We start from the raw sequence: 16,391 nt of genomic DNA on the forward strand, positions 1-16,391 counted from the left end.
AGTGGACTATGGCGAATGCAATGAGTGGACACCAGCGAATAGATCTCCGTGGCCTTTGTAGAAATGGTCATTAGCCATGGAATGGAGATTGTTTTACAAGCGTCAGGCTGGAGATAAGCTTTATGCTGTTTAATGGGGGGTCATATCTGGTGATGGTTCAATTTAGTGCCACTGAAAATACAATTGATGGGTAGGTTTCTCATCTCTCAGTTTTTTTGTTGGTCTTGTGTAGTGTAAAGGACTACCAGGTGTTTCTATGTGCGACGGATTGAGGCCTGGGTTGTTGGCCTATTGTCATTCTGAGTGGGTGTTTGTGGAGACGTGAGAGTACCCCCAACACCATAGCCCCAAATAGCCTTCCCAGTCACGTTGCACGCTCAATAAAACAGAGCCACACTTCATTATTGGGCGCCCATCACGGACCTTCACGCTTATAGAGCCGTTACCCCCAATTGTCGTTACGCTCCAGTGGAAATTACTCGCCTCCCAGCAATTAACTGAAACATCCCAATTTTTCACACCGATGCCTGGCTCCCACACCTCCAAGCCACTGGTTAGCACATGACATGATGTCCTAACAGAACTGAATTTTATATATATTTACACAGTAGACGTATGCCTTGTCCTCACAAGTAATTGCGCTGTGTTGACATATCTATTAAATATCCTGTAAATGTTTACTTTATAAAGATAGTAGTATGATTATTTTAGCTTAAAGCAGATATAATACCTTCTAATGGAATGCTTTTGCCTAAATGTTTAGATTTTGTAAAGTATTGACCAATGGTTTTGCCTATGCTCATATAGGGCCCTGCTTTGGATCAATGTCCAAGATGCACCGTGCTCTTTTTGTGTTGTTCACGCGCTCGTATCATCACCCCCCTGCACCCACTGTGCAGATACCAATTAAGGCGTTCGTAATTATTAACGCTTTCCATCAAAAGCGATGGCACGGCAGAATCGCAAGGCTGTCGCGACAGAGCATCACCTGCCTTACATATAATCTTTGGCAATTACAGTGGCAACAACAGCAACACAAAACACGTTGAAGCACCACGTGAAGTTAGCGCAGCTGTAAAATATTTTGAGGATGGGGCATTGAGCTTTGATCTCACTTTAGTAAAAAAAAAACTCTTCCCTTTTGTTTAATTCATGTAAACCTTTACCAACTGGACACCCCCCTCCCCATCCCCCCCCCCATCCCACCCCCCCCAGAACTTTTCAGCTGTTGCCAGGGAGCGCAATAGGCGATGACGATTGTTAATGCATGATTTATCGCTCCGATGCCTTCCCTTGCTCCCCCCCCCGGCAGCGCCTCCGGCCAATCAGCCGTTCACAGCAAAAGCCCTCTTCACTCGCGATGATCCGGCGGGCGTGCTAATTTGAGAGCCATTATCACACCAGTGCATGTGTCTGCTGGGCATCTGACATGTTTTAAACATGAGGGGGGCCTTGTCAGGTGATCTGTCTTTCTCTCTTTTTTTTTGAAGAAACGGGCACCTTCTGGGGTGGAGCGATATCAAACAGGATCGCGAATCCCGTTGACTCAAAATGAATGTTGCACACTCTCTGGTATGTTTGCGTTCGCCTTGCTGGTATATTGAAGCTGTTTGGGTGGAAAATGAGAACTTGCTGCCTTGCGCATTTTGGGCATAGTGTATTGCTGGGTGTTTATAATTAATCCTAAAGTTAAGTCAAAATGGATTTCTTCCTAAATGAGCATTGATGGGGTGCTCATCTCGTGTTTACATCCCCGAAGCGAGTAAGTGTAAATTCCATGTCTCTATGGTGGGGATGAGTCTATCCGTAGGAGAAGCACTGTTGGCATCCCCATAAAGTTGAAGCATTTCTATCGACCCCGGAGGGATGATGAATCAACTCATTGCGAGCCATTCGCTCTTATCACCAAGCCACTTGGCTCTGAAATACTGTGCTCCATGCAATTTTCTGCAAGCCATTAAATAAATGTTACTCTTTATACTGTATTATATTCGTTGGGTACTTCGGTAAAGCCACGTAGATAGAAAAAATAATACAAATATCACGACGTTTCGATCGCAACACAAGCAATCCTCATCAGGTGAAAAAATAGTGTGTTGCGATCGAAACGTCGTGATATTTGAATTATTTTTTCTATCTACGTGGCTTTACCGAAAGACCCAAAGAATATGAATTCCTGCAGTCACGAAAGCTTTAAGTCACTCTTTATATTAAGTTATTAAAAATTTGATATTAAAAAGTTTTTTGGGTCAAATCCCAGCACAGTGAACCAAAAATAGTATATTTCAATGAAATTGCATCAAGGTTAAACTGAAATATGGATCATGTATGACCTTTTTTCATCAATAAATGTGCATACAATCAATAACCTAATACGGCATATGAATATTGCATACGGTCGCTTAAAATAAGAACAACTCATTTTGTAATAATTAAATAATGACTCGCAGACAAATCCGTACACTGTGCACGCTGTTTGGAGGTTGGCTGGGTGACTCGTGGATCAGGACACCGAGCTGGTACCACTGAGAACCGAACTTCAAATGAAAGGCAGGTTCTCAAGTACAGACGGTATCTCATCCTGGCCACGAATCACTACAAAAATGTGATCGTACTGAATTTGTCTTTTCACTAAATCCGCCAACGTTTTAACTCTGAGAAATACAATATATGGGTCTGACTGCTATGTGGCAATCGTTTCTCTGTTAGCAGGGAGGGGGGCTACAGCGCAGGACCACCGAGTCTGGATAACAGGCCACTTAAAGGGTCGCTCAGAAGCAATTCTGTAATTCCTCCTTGCATGTGCCATTCTCGAACACGCGTTGGTTGATGCACCGCTCTGCCAGGGTTACAAATGGCTACTTTGTCTCGTGACACGAAGCCACGAGAGCAATTGGAATAGAATTGGCGGCGGGGGAGGGAGGGGGGGAAGGACACGAAGAATTATTTTACACACGCACACAAAATGCGCTTTACGTGGTTTTTTTGTCCCCCATGTGAGCTTGCTTGAGCGAGTCAGCGGCGCGGGGAATTTCGCCGGTGATGGTTACGGGGCGAGACGGGCCAGCCGGCGGCTGCGCGTTGATTGCTTGCAATCTACATAAATCCCCCTGTTGTTTTCCCCGCCGCCGCCGCATGGGCAGCGTCCCGTGAAATGGCACGGCGGAGCGCGTCTGCTTCGCCAGATGCTGATATCTGGCGCGTCGGGCCAGGGAGCGAGAAATGAGGCCCCGCGGGCCGCATGCTGATTTTTTTTACCCCCTGCAATTTTAACTCCTCGTAGATTGTGGTGGCTGCTGCTGCTGCTGCTTGCTTTCTTGCTGCTGCTTGCTGCTGTGCGTTGTGCCACTTAACGTGGGTGGTGTGCGCGTGTAAAGGGTGTTATCGGGAGCAGTTGCGTGGCGGTTGGCGCACTGCGCTCAGAATCTCCGACGACACGATTTAGACTCCCGCTCACGACCAACCATCGGTCACGAATATCTGAACCTGTCCTGGGCCTACCCCTATGTTGACTCGGCCTCAAATGAGTACCTGTCGCGGCGTGTAGACGGCAGCACTGGGGAGACAAGGGCGGCCGGGCATGGTGCTGGTCTACCACCCCCTAGTGTGTCATGTCGGACTTCATAAGTGCTTTTCGCAAACAGCACTTGCCCCAACAATCTGTTTAAGGATACACGGGAGATCTTTGGAAATGGTGCAGGTGAGCTCCAGGGTGATTTTGTACAGGATGGAGAATTCCTGTTTACAATTGTCAAGGACTTTGCATTCTTCTTACAGACTTTGTTCCAGTGGAACACGCTCCGTGTAAGGAATCTTTGCAATTTCCCATTAGCCTTGCCAACACCTTTTTGAGGTCCCCAAAGAGACTGCTGTGTAATGAATTGTAAATCAATGCGTGTTAAGTTTTGACACGATTTTGATGGTTTGACACTCTTGTTTAATAAAGGCTTTGTAAAAAAGAAGAAAAATATGTTCGGGGAACAAGTACTCTCTCAAAAGTGTTCGCTCAGATGGGTACCCTTCTGTGACTTGGTGCGCTTGCGTGTTTATGTGCAAATCTCAGGGCTATTTATATCCAATGGCCACAACACCTGCAAAGGGTCTAATTAAATGACCTAAGAGAGAATTTGTGACAGTTGCCTGATATATTTAACCTTGACATTTTATCCGCTTCGCCTGACCCTGTAGCTCATTAGGCGCACAGGTGCGCAATCGGATTCCATTACATTGTTTGGGCTACCCAACAGCACTTTGCACAAAAACACTGCATACCCCACATTCTGGCGGAGCACAGTTCGGAGTGCTGTGACGCACGTTTGCATCACGTTCGTGTGTTTCGTCGTTCAGAAATGTGTTGCCGTACGCACCTTCACGCTTAAACATTTGGAGTCAATATGAATAGATGTAATAAACCACTGCTCTACCTCATCGTTGATTATTTGAAACACTTATTTGGCAACGCATATGCATAGGTTTTTTTCATGCTGGAATGTCAATCGTTTTAGAGTTTTGTGATATTGAGAATGGTCATACGTGAGTTTGCAGGGTTTGTTTTAAGAATCAAAGATGGGGTGGATCGGTGGCACAATGGTCGGTGTGCTGTGCTATTTCAGTATCCGTTTATTGATTTGGTATTGCCCTGTGAGCCATGCGGCTCTTGAATCGGGTGCAACCACAACAAACAAAAACATGAACAAGAAACATCTTAAAGTGACTGCGCGCAACAGAAAAATCCAGGAAATAACAGCACAAGTCTTCCATAAAAAGCACCGTATATCAACGCTGTGTGTAAAAGTCCCAGTGGGATGCAAGTCAAACAATAACAACCATAAGACAATTTAGATTAAAGTTATCAGTCTAACTCTATGAACCCGCCGACCCGAGTTTGCTTCCCGACCATGGTCAATATTTAGTGCAGAGGGATATCAGAACTGTTCCTGGGCTCTTTCCTCCCTACACAGAGCCTCACTGACCAGCGTGATGAAGTGTTGTCAAAACGCCCCCATGGCCAACATGGTGTGGGGAGGCCCTCTCATAACATTGGTGAATTGAGTGTCTGGAATTATTACTGGAAGAATAAAAATGACTGCAGCTTTGTGCAATAGGGAGGTAGTCAATCAGTCGTAAGGTGTGCACACAATCAGCTATGTTTAAAGTGCATAACAATAGTTTGAATGTTTAAAGGAATCGGCCTGAAAGCACGGTCATATCTAAATGACTGCTTTAAATTAACACGTTTATTATTGTGGGGAGACTTGGGAAAACCGTGATGATGATGATGATGATTATCGTGGATGTCAAGGGTCAGGGCGCAATGGGAAACTTGAGAAAAATAAGTAATGATAATGTCCCTCTGCATGGTGTATTTAATTTAACACGTTGGTCTGCATGATTCATACAGCCCGAATGGGTATACGACGTGACCGACTGTAAAAACATTTCAATTATTCTGCCGGGGGAAACATTTTTTCCAGTAATAGCCACATTGCATTTTGTTAATTGCCAAGCACCCAATTTTAATTTCAAAACGTATCGCTAATAGCAAGCGGATTGGAAATGTGAGCGTTTGTGAGTTTGTGCCGAGACTTGCTCTGCTGCCGGCGAATATGTTCATTTGAAGCCCTGCGTGGCAGTCCTCTACGTGTGCAGTGGCGGCGGGCATCGTGCCTCCGGACTTAATTATCGGTAGCGTACAGATGAGAAGAAGACGAAGAAAAAACGGGCCGTGGGGTTTGTCCCACTAAATTAGCGGACCCCCCCCGAAAAAAACATCCCGCATGTTTTGTATATTAACCTCACACTGCGCAGCTAATAACACATTTTACAGAACATCGCCGTACCTGAAAGTGCTATCAAAAATGTATTATAAAAACGACTGCTAGCAGCAGCAAACATTAAATGAACGTGCAATTACCTATACCACACATGAACACGAAAGCCAGCTGAAAATGTCACTCGAAATACCATATGACCTTAACACACACGTCACGCCACACACACGCACGCAAGACTCTTGTTTTCTGTATTTCAAGACTAATGGCAGTAATGTCTTAATCTGATGCCTCATTTACGGCTGCATGGTCTGTGAGTTGCAGCTCGTGACTGGCTGGCCTGCTTGCTAGCTTGTTCGCTCAGTGTGTGCCTGTAATAATGACCGCGTGTGACACTGATGTCTCTTATTAATACCCACGAGACGAGCGACGTGACCATGGAGAGCAAACAGGCCTCTTTTTTTCCCTGCGTGTTTGCTCCTCGCTGCAAGCGGCTCCAGCGAACGTGGAACCCTGCGACAGATGGGCGAAACCGCTTCCAATTAAAGCGATAAATCACAGCACCGCCCCGAATGCCGTACGCGGGGCGGTGGAGGTGTACAATGGGCCCTGTGTACTCGAGTATGCGGCGGCGCTCGATGTGATTTGACTAATTGCCGAGAGGAGTTATATTCACGATGATGTCTTCTCGACGCGCTCCATCGTGTGCGTGCGTGCGTACGCGCACGCTCAACCCCATTTGTTTTCTCTCCATGCCAAATTTAGTGATCAGTGGACTGCACGCAGTTCGCTGTTATTATTATTATCTTCGCGGCTACTGGGGTTCTGGCAAACTGCTGTCGAGGGATTATAAACCATCTGTTAGGCCATTATTTATACGCAGCAGATTGGTACTTACTGAATGTGTTTATGCATCGCTGTATAATGCGGTTGATTGCGGCTCATCTTGGCCAGTGCGATATCGCGCCCGGCAGGGGCGGCGGGGGCTGGTGATGAAACGTGTCGCTCTTCGCAGGGAGGAAGAGCTCCACAACTGAATCGCTCCTCTCTCTGTGAAATGTGGCCAAGACACAATGTCTCCGAGCAGGTTTTGTCCGCAATCGGGCAAGCTCCAATCCCTGCGAGCACTACGCTATTTATGAAAATAAAAAATGAACACGTTCGTCAATCTAATGCTGCCCTAAAGAGGAACAAAACAAATATATAATCGGTGACGTTCAGGGCTATGGCTCGTCTTGTTATTATTCTTTATTCTTTATTAGAAGGGCCAGTACGTGAAACATAGCCTATTATATATTTTTTCTCCCGTTTAGGGCAATCTTTTTGACAAATGTGAACATTTTGCTATTTGTACCATCACAGGCCGGTCCGTGAAATAGAGCCCAACAGCTCATTGTGGCCTTACTGCTGAAATAAATAACATCTAAAACGGCATCTATTTGAAAATAGATTCGTGCTTGTGCATCGCTGCCAACGCATTATCACACGTACTTTTTTGTTACATTATGAAAATCTAGCTTGCGAACGTGGGTCTGAAAAAGCCACCCTCGGCGCCTGGACATGAAACCCAGCACGGTGTACACCTCATTAAAATGACCTTAACCCCATCCTTTCAAAAACTCAGTTTGCTCTCAAACGTTCTCCCCTCCCCACCCACCCAACCGTAACCGCTGCTCACCTGGAAATTTACAGCATGTGCCCTTCTTAATCTCTCTGTATTTCTTTGATGATGGGGGGGGGGTCACACAGGTTTATTATTCATCTCTAGCCCAGGAGTCCGCTTCCCGTCAGTACCTGCGCAGACATGAAAGACGAGACGCAGGCACAAACATGTTAATGATGCGCGGCGCGCTACGAGCCGAGCACGAGATGCAAATAAAAGGCCATATATCACTAAGCGGGCCCGCGCCAAAATAACACGATATTTCACCGTAAATTATCTTGCCCCATGATGGAGGCTCGAGGGGGGTTGGGGGTGGGATGCAAAAGTAATAGCTTTTTCATTAAAAGGGCACGCACACTGCAAACGCCAAAGCAAGGCACCCGGGGCAAACCAGCTGGGTAAAATCATTAGTGAGCGACCGCGCTTACAATAATAGCGAAACGCCGCGATAGCGAGCGGCGTGCGAACGTCGGAGCCAGCTACGCTTCCCCGAGTATTCATCAACGCGGGGTCGGACAACTTTCAATACAAGACGGCACGCGTATCTCAATTTTTTTTAAGTGCGAGCGGTTTAGCCGACTGTCCTAATTGTTTTGCGCGTAATGAATTGTTTGACGTTTTACTTAATCGTCTTAGTTTGCTCCTCCTTGTAAATATTTGTGCATCGGTTATTTCTTTATTTTCCACATTCCACTCACCCACCAACTCTCGCCCCCTCTTCTCACAACAAATACAATTTACTGCGTCTGTTTACGAAATTATTATTTGCATTTATTCGCATTCGCGTAAACACGCGTTTGATGTTCCATTACAGTTTCCAGGAGTGTTGACAAATTAACACTTTCGTTGAGCCCTCGGGATTATATACAACAACACAAGCATTACAAAAAGATGAGGCAAGAATCGCCTCCAAATTAAATCGTGGAAGAGAGCTTTCATGAGATAAGTTTAATTGGTTGCAGTCATCTGCAGAGACAATTTCGACGAGCGGCACGGCACGCTTACTGCTGCCACGCTAAGTGCTGCTCCTGCTTCTGCTCTAAGAGGGCCGGTGCTCAGCCAACCCGGTTCATTGGCTGTTGGCTGCCGTGCAGTCACAGGCCCACGTGGAGTGGGAGCCTCTGACTGGTCAGTGGTTGTAAGTTATTTAAATGAGACGTTGCCTTATACAGACCAGAGCTTTGGTTGGGTTTTTTTTTCTCTTCATTCAGGAGGGCGCTGAGGCTGTGAATTGTAACAAATGCATGAACAACTGCAAATGACTTATTACACTGATGTCCCTTTAAACGTTTTGCCAATTGTCCAACAGAGTAATTCTGCAGAATCGAGAGGTGTGCATCCCCCGCACCACCACCACAGATAATGGAAGCCTGTAACGGATTGCGATATAAGTATATTATTTTGGCTCATGGATTTAGATAATCTGACGAGATTTGCGAATGTGAGCAAATGATTGCTAGCCGAGGTCCAGATTGCATATGAGATAATTATCGCTTAAGGTCGTGGTGTCCTGAGGCTAACCGTTCCGAGTCACTAGCAGGCAAGCGATAACCTTCATAGATGGAAACAAGAAGGCTGTATGTTATTAACACTTAATAGCAACTGTGAATTATTAACAATGAAAATTCACAATAACGTAAAGTTATTTTGTCAATCCGCTGCTGGATTAAGGTCGCCGCACGCTGCATGTTATGAGGTTTGTGTTTGACCATACTTCACCATACTGGTCCGTTTCGGGTGTAAGTGAATGGGAGGCCAGGAATCCTTCCGATTCCACGCGTCACGAATGTTAACCATGGCTTGGAGTCAAGCCGAAGTCGCCGGGTTCATGGTGCAGTGTACGAACCAGAAGTAGTAATAATAATAATAATGCTACAACATTTTATCTGGCACAACTGCAAAATTACCCTCGGCCCATTTTTGCCAAAAATATTGCATTACATTTCTCTTTTGAGTTTGTGATTTTATATTTTAAGCAATACTCATTCAACCGTTGATGCCTCCGTGACAATAATGTACTATAGCTTTTGTTTGTTCCAAAAAAGTATAAAAGTAGCTGCCTGTAGCTTGCATTCCGTAAAGTTAATTTCCACTGTTGGAGAATACTTCACACTAAATAAAAATAAATATATTCGCTGTACAGTACTTATATTCACCACCGTAAGTGCTATATAGCTTTAGGTGGTACCACCAAACTTATAAAGGGTACGGCGAATGTTTATATTTGCTTTCAAAGTTGTAAAAGTACTCTTTAAATACATTAGACGAATTACTCAAATAAATCATCCATCGTTAACTGAACGTGTCAATTTGTACATCTGTGGCCGGTTCATTTTTAGCAACAGCTTTGAAAAGGGAGTTGAAACATGATTTTTTTTTATATAAAGGGGATGAGGGGGTGGGGAAGCATGTCCTTTATTAACGAATACACGCCCAAGTGATCGCCATATACTGTACTCAAATCTGTGTAAACAATCCTCAGGTTGCAAGTCCTGGAGTACGGGAGGTTAAAGAGGTGAGCGTGAGAGGATGGAGAAATGGCCTCTTCCACGCTTGACAGTGTTGAGGGGCTCTTGGCACCACTTGGCTGTCGATGAACCACAAAAGCCTCCGCCGTTCTTCGCCCACGTGTTCGCCAAAGAGAAGCTTGCATGCAAAATAGATTACGGCGGGAGCGCTTCAACTTCGCCCGCAATCTCAGCAATTGGCGCTGCACCGCATCGCTTCGCCAACTCCCAGCGGACGGCTCGGAAAAGACAGCACTCTGCCAAAAAAACTACGTTAAATACGCGTGAAATGTGCCTCTTTTTTTCTTCTTTCAAGTGGGATGTATTTTTTTTCCTTTACAAAAAAAAGTATACGGAGGTGTATAACGTGTGTGATAGATTATCACAATAGGATGGTGGCTGCTTGACGCTCACCGGTGACGATGGGTTGTTTTTTCTTTCTTTCACTAAGCCATGAAATGGATGCATGAATGTAAACCTCCAATCGTGTGATGTCGTCGCCGGGGAATGTGGGGCGAGTGCGGCCGGTTTGAGCATCTGCACGTGACCGACTGCCTTCATCCCCCACACGCCGAGGCCCTCGTGAAGTGTTGACACGCTGCAAGATGTTAAAATATTTATACTAACCATCTTCGGCGCTCCTATAGTAAGCCCGCTGCATTTCACCGACTTGTCAGAGGGCTCGCGCTAAGTGCGGCGTGTGTAATGTTCACACTTCTCTCCCACAACATGTGCACAACGGGCCCCTTTTATCCTCTCCCCTACGGTGATATAGAATCGGTTGTTGATACGCAGAAGGGGAAGATTGGTTAATGCACGCCCCGGATTATTTCGGCGCGAATGTTTGCTCGGCGTAGACAAATATTCTACTGCTGCAAACACAACGTTGAACGTTTGCGTACGTATTGACACAGCGATGTAATGGCACCAAGCTTAAACTCATTCCACCCCCCCTGCCCAAACAAGGTTTTCGGTCGGCGCAAAGATAGAAAGTTATCATCAACAGCGTCTCTTGCGGCGGGCGCAAAGGGGGGCGGGATAGAGGCGGGAAGCAGACAGTATCGCATATTCACGCACACACAAAATTTGCTCCGATGAGCCGAACCGGTTTATTTCTAACAGATAAGCGCCATAAGCCTCCGCTGAGGTTGACTTTTTGTTGTCACTCTTCCTGCGTGTGTTCCGCACTTCTGCTCTTAAATAGAGAGAGAGGGGAAAAAAAGGCGCCACGTGGAAGTAAAAGGAGGACCGCTATTAATATAGGAGGGCAAAGCCATTTTCTCGGCTCGTCCACGCAGCGTGACAGGCGGATGAAACGACCAGCTTGTTTAGAACCACGAGGGCTGTGGCTTTACTCCCCCTCCCCCCTTGGCTACCGGTAGCATCGATTGATGGCAGCCTCGCTGTAGAACTAGATTTACTGTGTGACCAGCAGGGATATAAACCAATTACCGCATGATCAAATGCACTTTTCCCACTCCCCACCACCGCCTGCCCAACACACATTCAACTTGCACCTTGCTACGTGCTTTCCCCCGTGGCGTCCGAGCGGAGATTGCTGCGAGTATGATGATTTATTTAGGTTTGGTTACACCCGGGATGAAGCCTCGTCACACTTTGCTTAATTTTAAATTCCTAGTTTTCTGATATGAGGAAAGGGGGGGGGGGCAACGTTTTTCAGAACGTTACGGAAGGTGGAAATGAGGGGTGGTATAATTGTTTAAAAAAAGTCTAATAGTATGGGAATCCCGACAGCACTAAATATACACTGCAGTGATTATCAAGCGCTCTTGGAAAATATTGTAAAGATCAAGGCTTCAGCGTGAGTACGGAGAATGAAATGTTACGCGTGCTAGATCTGAATCTCAGCAAATGCAATAACAAAGAGAAGTCAAAGATATTGAGGATAAAGGCTCTTGTTTTTATACATTGTTGTTGTTACCGACTGTAGCCACCTCTTTCCGGCTCGCGTGAGTTGATTTATATTAGTGTGCGTACCCCCCTCCACTGACAGGGGTAAGCCTGTATTCGTGTACCTGTCACCGTTTGTCAATATTTCATTTTGTTACCCGCGCTATATTGTTTTACGATAATTCTAAAACCCACTCTGCTGAGTTTCATAAAACTTGCCTCAAAGTGTATATATCAACTGTGTCGTACGAATTATGTTACGTCTTTCCAACACCCCCCCACCCCGCCGCCGCACCATACATTCAATGAATAATTGCAATTTAATTCAAGAAGGAGATACCGAAAATGTTTATTCTTAACATGCTGAACAATGCATGTATCATGGAGCTTACGAAATCGACACTGATCAATGAATCGATGCGTTGTGGCACCTCTAATTACGACCCCATGGACATTGGATTAATTCCTGACGTTGCACAGCATTGATGAGGAGTATTTGAATGAACCTGACTCTCTTCATAAGTAGACTCGACCTGAAATGAGCATCCTAGGAAGCGGAGAGAGAGAGGTATGTGTATATATAACAATATTTGACAGTTGCATTTTTTTAAATGCAGCTGCACTTGCTTCTCATTGCCTTCGCGTGTAAGAAATGCATCGAATCTACTTGGCTGGCATCTTTTCTTGTAATGCGATTCGTGTAAATGCTTTACGGATGTTTATTGTAGACATATGTATTGATGTACCTCATCATAGGCAAGCGCAGTAGTGCTTTAACCACATTGGCACGAAGTAAACAAACAGTCATTTAAAGTACCCTCGCTGTGGGTGTGGACCATGCCAGATGCTCTTAAGAACCGCAGAGCTTTAACCGCTTCGCTCTGGAACACCCAGTAAAACCTTAATGTTATCTTTTACAATGTTTGTGTGTCCAAACCTGGCCACTTGGTGCCTGGTGATTTGACATGTGGGATAGTTATGGTCAATTTTGTTTAAAATTTTAAACCCACGGAGCAATTTTGGTTAAAGAGTGGTGAGATGTTGTGCAATTGTGTTTGGGTGGAGAGTGATGAGATCTAGCCAGTGGTGAGGTCCTGTAAGCGGCGAGATTGTTTTACGTGGAGAACAGTGAGATCTTTTGGCCCCAATGTCAGAGGGCCCTTGTGAACATCTAGTGGATGTGCCGAAGACCCGGATAGCCAAACAAAATAACGCCGCTTATAAAACAACATTACATGCGCTCTGCAATGTACTATTACAGGGTTTTGCACGATACACAAAAGAACACATGAAGAATGATCACGTGAAATGTCAACAGGTTATGAGTGGATATTGGAACAAAAAAATTGCGATATGATGAATGAGTATTTCCTTTCTATATTTGAAGCTTTCGTGACTGCAAGGATCCATACTCTTTGGTTCTATTCGGTAAAGTCACGTAGGTAAAAAATACAATAACGTGATTTACCGAATAGAACCAAAGAGTAAGTATTTCCTTCTGCAAATCCCACATCCATGCAGAAACGAGAGCGACAATTAAATCAAAACAAAACATTTACATGTTTATGTGATGGTGATATTTCGCATATTCATGTGCTTGTGAAGATAGACCAACCGACAAATGGCGCAACAAACAAGCATGCGGGAAGGTTTGGTTCGACTGCGTTGATTCTACTTGATCTGACATTTCCCCCAATTTATGCAATTTAATTCCAACGTCCTTATTTCCCCCGTACTTTCCTTCCCTCTTGTATCCTCTCCTATGCTGTTCTCCCTGCCTGCGACGCGTTCCCCGTTTTGCTCCGACGTGCCTAACACGACGTACGCTACGCGTATCGCTCACTCGGTGCGCGCGTGTGCGATGCTTACCTTTGCTTCTGCGTCATTGTTGAAGACCGTAACGTTAAACATTTTTTTTTAAATGGTGCAACATATATATGCACCTTTCTTCCAATAATCACCAACCCAAAATATATACCCACATTGTGCCATCTGAAATGCCAGCGCACGTGCTTCGAAAACCCGGTTGTGGCCCCGGGGGGGACGGGCAACATCCTTTTCAAATGGCATTCTTCCAGTGATCCTCCACGTTGTATAATTTCATGCACTTTGGTAGGAGAGAAAAAAACTACAAACTATTTTTTTTTGCCCGTATGGCTTCGTTGGAGCATAACAGCCATTATTATTACGCAATACAAAATGGGGATTGCTGTCCGGCAATAAATCAAGGGACGAGATCAATGATTAGCTGTATCAGGGAATTAAGTATCAACAAAGTGGCTTCTCCCTGTGATTTTATTGAATGTTCAAGTATCTGTCATCCGTCTTGGAAAATATTGATATTTAATTGGAGCTAATGGACTGTGAAAGTAAAGTTTCAGTATCATTTCATGGGTGAACTGCGTCCAAGCTGTACGTTCTAACCCCATTCTCCCTTTCCTTTATTTGGATAATTTTTTATGAGTGTGGAAACAATTTTATACGTCTAAGAGTAAGGCAGCCAATGGATAATTACTTTGTTTTTCAGCAGAATAGGAAACAGACATATTTCTTGGCTCAAACATTGATGTTGGTATAAGTTAAAAACGTGCGTGTGTACGTGCATATACGTAACGTACTTGCGTAAATGTAATTTGTATATGCTTCTTAAAGTGTACACTTGTGTCTTATAAACAAATACTCTATGCTATTCGGCAGAAAAGAGCTGTGACGTTTTGACTGGCATTCCTGACGATGCATGGACTGCACGTGTGTGCATGTGTACATGTGCTTGTCAAGAGGGTTGTCCACAGTCATTTTCTAGAATATTCTGGGCACTCCATCGCCAGCAGATGCATTTTCGTGGTGCCGAAGTTTCAAAACTTCTGTCAGGCAGGCAGACTTTGGGGAGAGAATATAAACACAATAAAAAAAATTCCTCGCCTTCTGTTTGGCTGAGATGTGTGTGGTTTATTTTTTTTATGATTCCATTCTTTAAATATACATCAAGTCATTTAAAAATAATAATAATCGCACGTATTAAAAACCTCAGGTTACATTAAGCAGCGAGTGTTTGGGATTCTAAAATGAACGATACGTTTTGTAATGTTATACACGGGGAGTTGTTCTCTTTGGTGCAATTAGGAGTTACACGTTATTAAACTCCCACCAAGTGAAAAGGATAGTTTTACAGGTGCCATACAAAGTCTCCCAAAGTTGAAACTAATGGCAGGCATGGAGTAAACCGCCGACTTTTTCCAGTGTTTGTAATTGATTAAAATGTGTGCCTTGCCATACAGAGTGTTTGAATAAGGCTTTCTAAAATAGGTTTCATTATGGCGTGCCTGAGGTCACAAAACAATGCATTGTAAAAAGTTAATGTATTTCTTTTTTTCCCTATTGCTTTCGCCTTGGCAAACATGCCTGAATTGGATTACAAAGCACACCCTGATAGAAACTGCGCAGAGCAACGTGAACATATTCCTGGTGTGTAAACAGAGGACATTATTACTGGCACACACACACCGTACCAAATAAATGTTTTAAGATTTGATTCATATTTGTTAACTTCCTCCAGGGACCCCGTATTCCTACGACATAAGTATCAGGACAACTAGAAGTAATTTATTGGTGACTTACGGGTCCTGGATGTCTCTTGGAATTCATTTTCCTGCCAAAAGAAGTGTTTGATGGATCTCAGAATATGCTGGCTCGGCATCCTAGTGCTGTGGCCCAGGTACAAGTGATATATATGTATGCTTCCATATAAAACATGCATTTATCGTTTACTGAGAAAGATACTCAGGCATTTCTTATCTTGACTAAACACGTAACTTTTCGGCAAATTCGTTACTTATTGCCCTATCCGTGTTGACTTAATATTGTGACACAATAGATTCTAGAGCTTTTCTTCTGCATTGCTGTGTTATTGTTATAATTCTTTTGGCCTTGCAAATTATTTTCGGATTTTTTTTCCCCATTTATATGGACTATGTCTGTCCATTTTAGATTGATGTTTATTTACTTGATGCAACAACAATAAATAAAACCATAATCCAAAAAGTTTAAGCAAAAAAAATTGCAAGTAGAGTTGCACAAATCTGTGCCTATAATGTGACAGTATGTGCTGGGAAGCTATCGGCAGAATTAAATCTGCAAAGAATGGCTTTTGCCTGCTTTAATAAGCATTAATGGTGTTTTTTGTGGCTTTGAAGCATCGTCATGGCCTGTTATTAGGATGCCTGGGAAAAAGCAGAAGTGATTTAATTCAAAGCAGTCTGAAAAGATGCCTGTGTTGGCTGTGACCTCTGTTGTGAGTCGAGCTGCAGCTCTATTGACAATTGGGTTTTGTTGGAAATAAAGGGTTTAAAAATTTAGTGTTGCTGCTGTGAATAAAAAGGGGGGCCCCCAAGTTACTAGGCCAACAAAACTGAGCTGAATAAGAAAAGCTCTAAGGTCCACTAAGCACATTCAGATTGTTCAGAGAATCGGAGATAATTAGATGGCAAGTCTTCTGCGTGAAGTGAAGTCATGCACATTATTCAAGGGATTTGAGCATAA

General features: G+C 44.2%; 1 long non-coding RNA gene across 1 annotated transcript in view; it reads left to right on the plus strand.

Annotated features, from left to right (window-relative positions):
• Positions 1-9,031: 9,031 nt before the first annotated feature.
• The window catches only part of LOC116941985 (uncharacterized), a 130,081-nt gene continuing 122,721 nt past the window's right edge, over positions 9,032-16,391 (plus strand). The window contains exon 1 of the long non-coding RNA XR_012941651.1: positions 9,032-11,763. This is a non-coding gene — a long non-coding RNA (uncharacterized LOC116941985). The remainder of the gene's footprint in view (positions 11,764-16,391) is intronic.

Source organism: Petromyzon marinus, chromosome 13, assembly GCF_048934315.1.
Source record: "Petromyzon marinus isolate PM22_M1 ecotype Great Lakes invasive population chromosome 13, UKy_Petmar_22M1.pri1.0, whole genome shotgun sequence".
NCBI classification, from domain to species: Eukaryota; Metazoa; Chordata; class Hyperoartia; order Petromyzontiformes; family Petromyzontidae; genus Petromyzon; species Petromyzon marinus.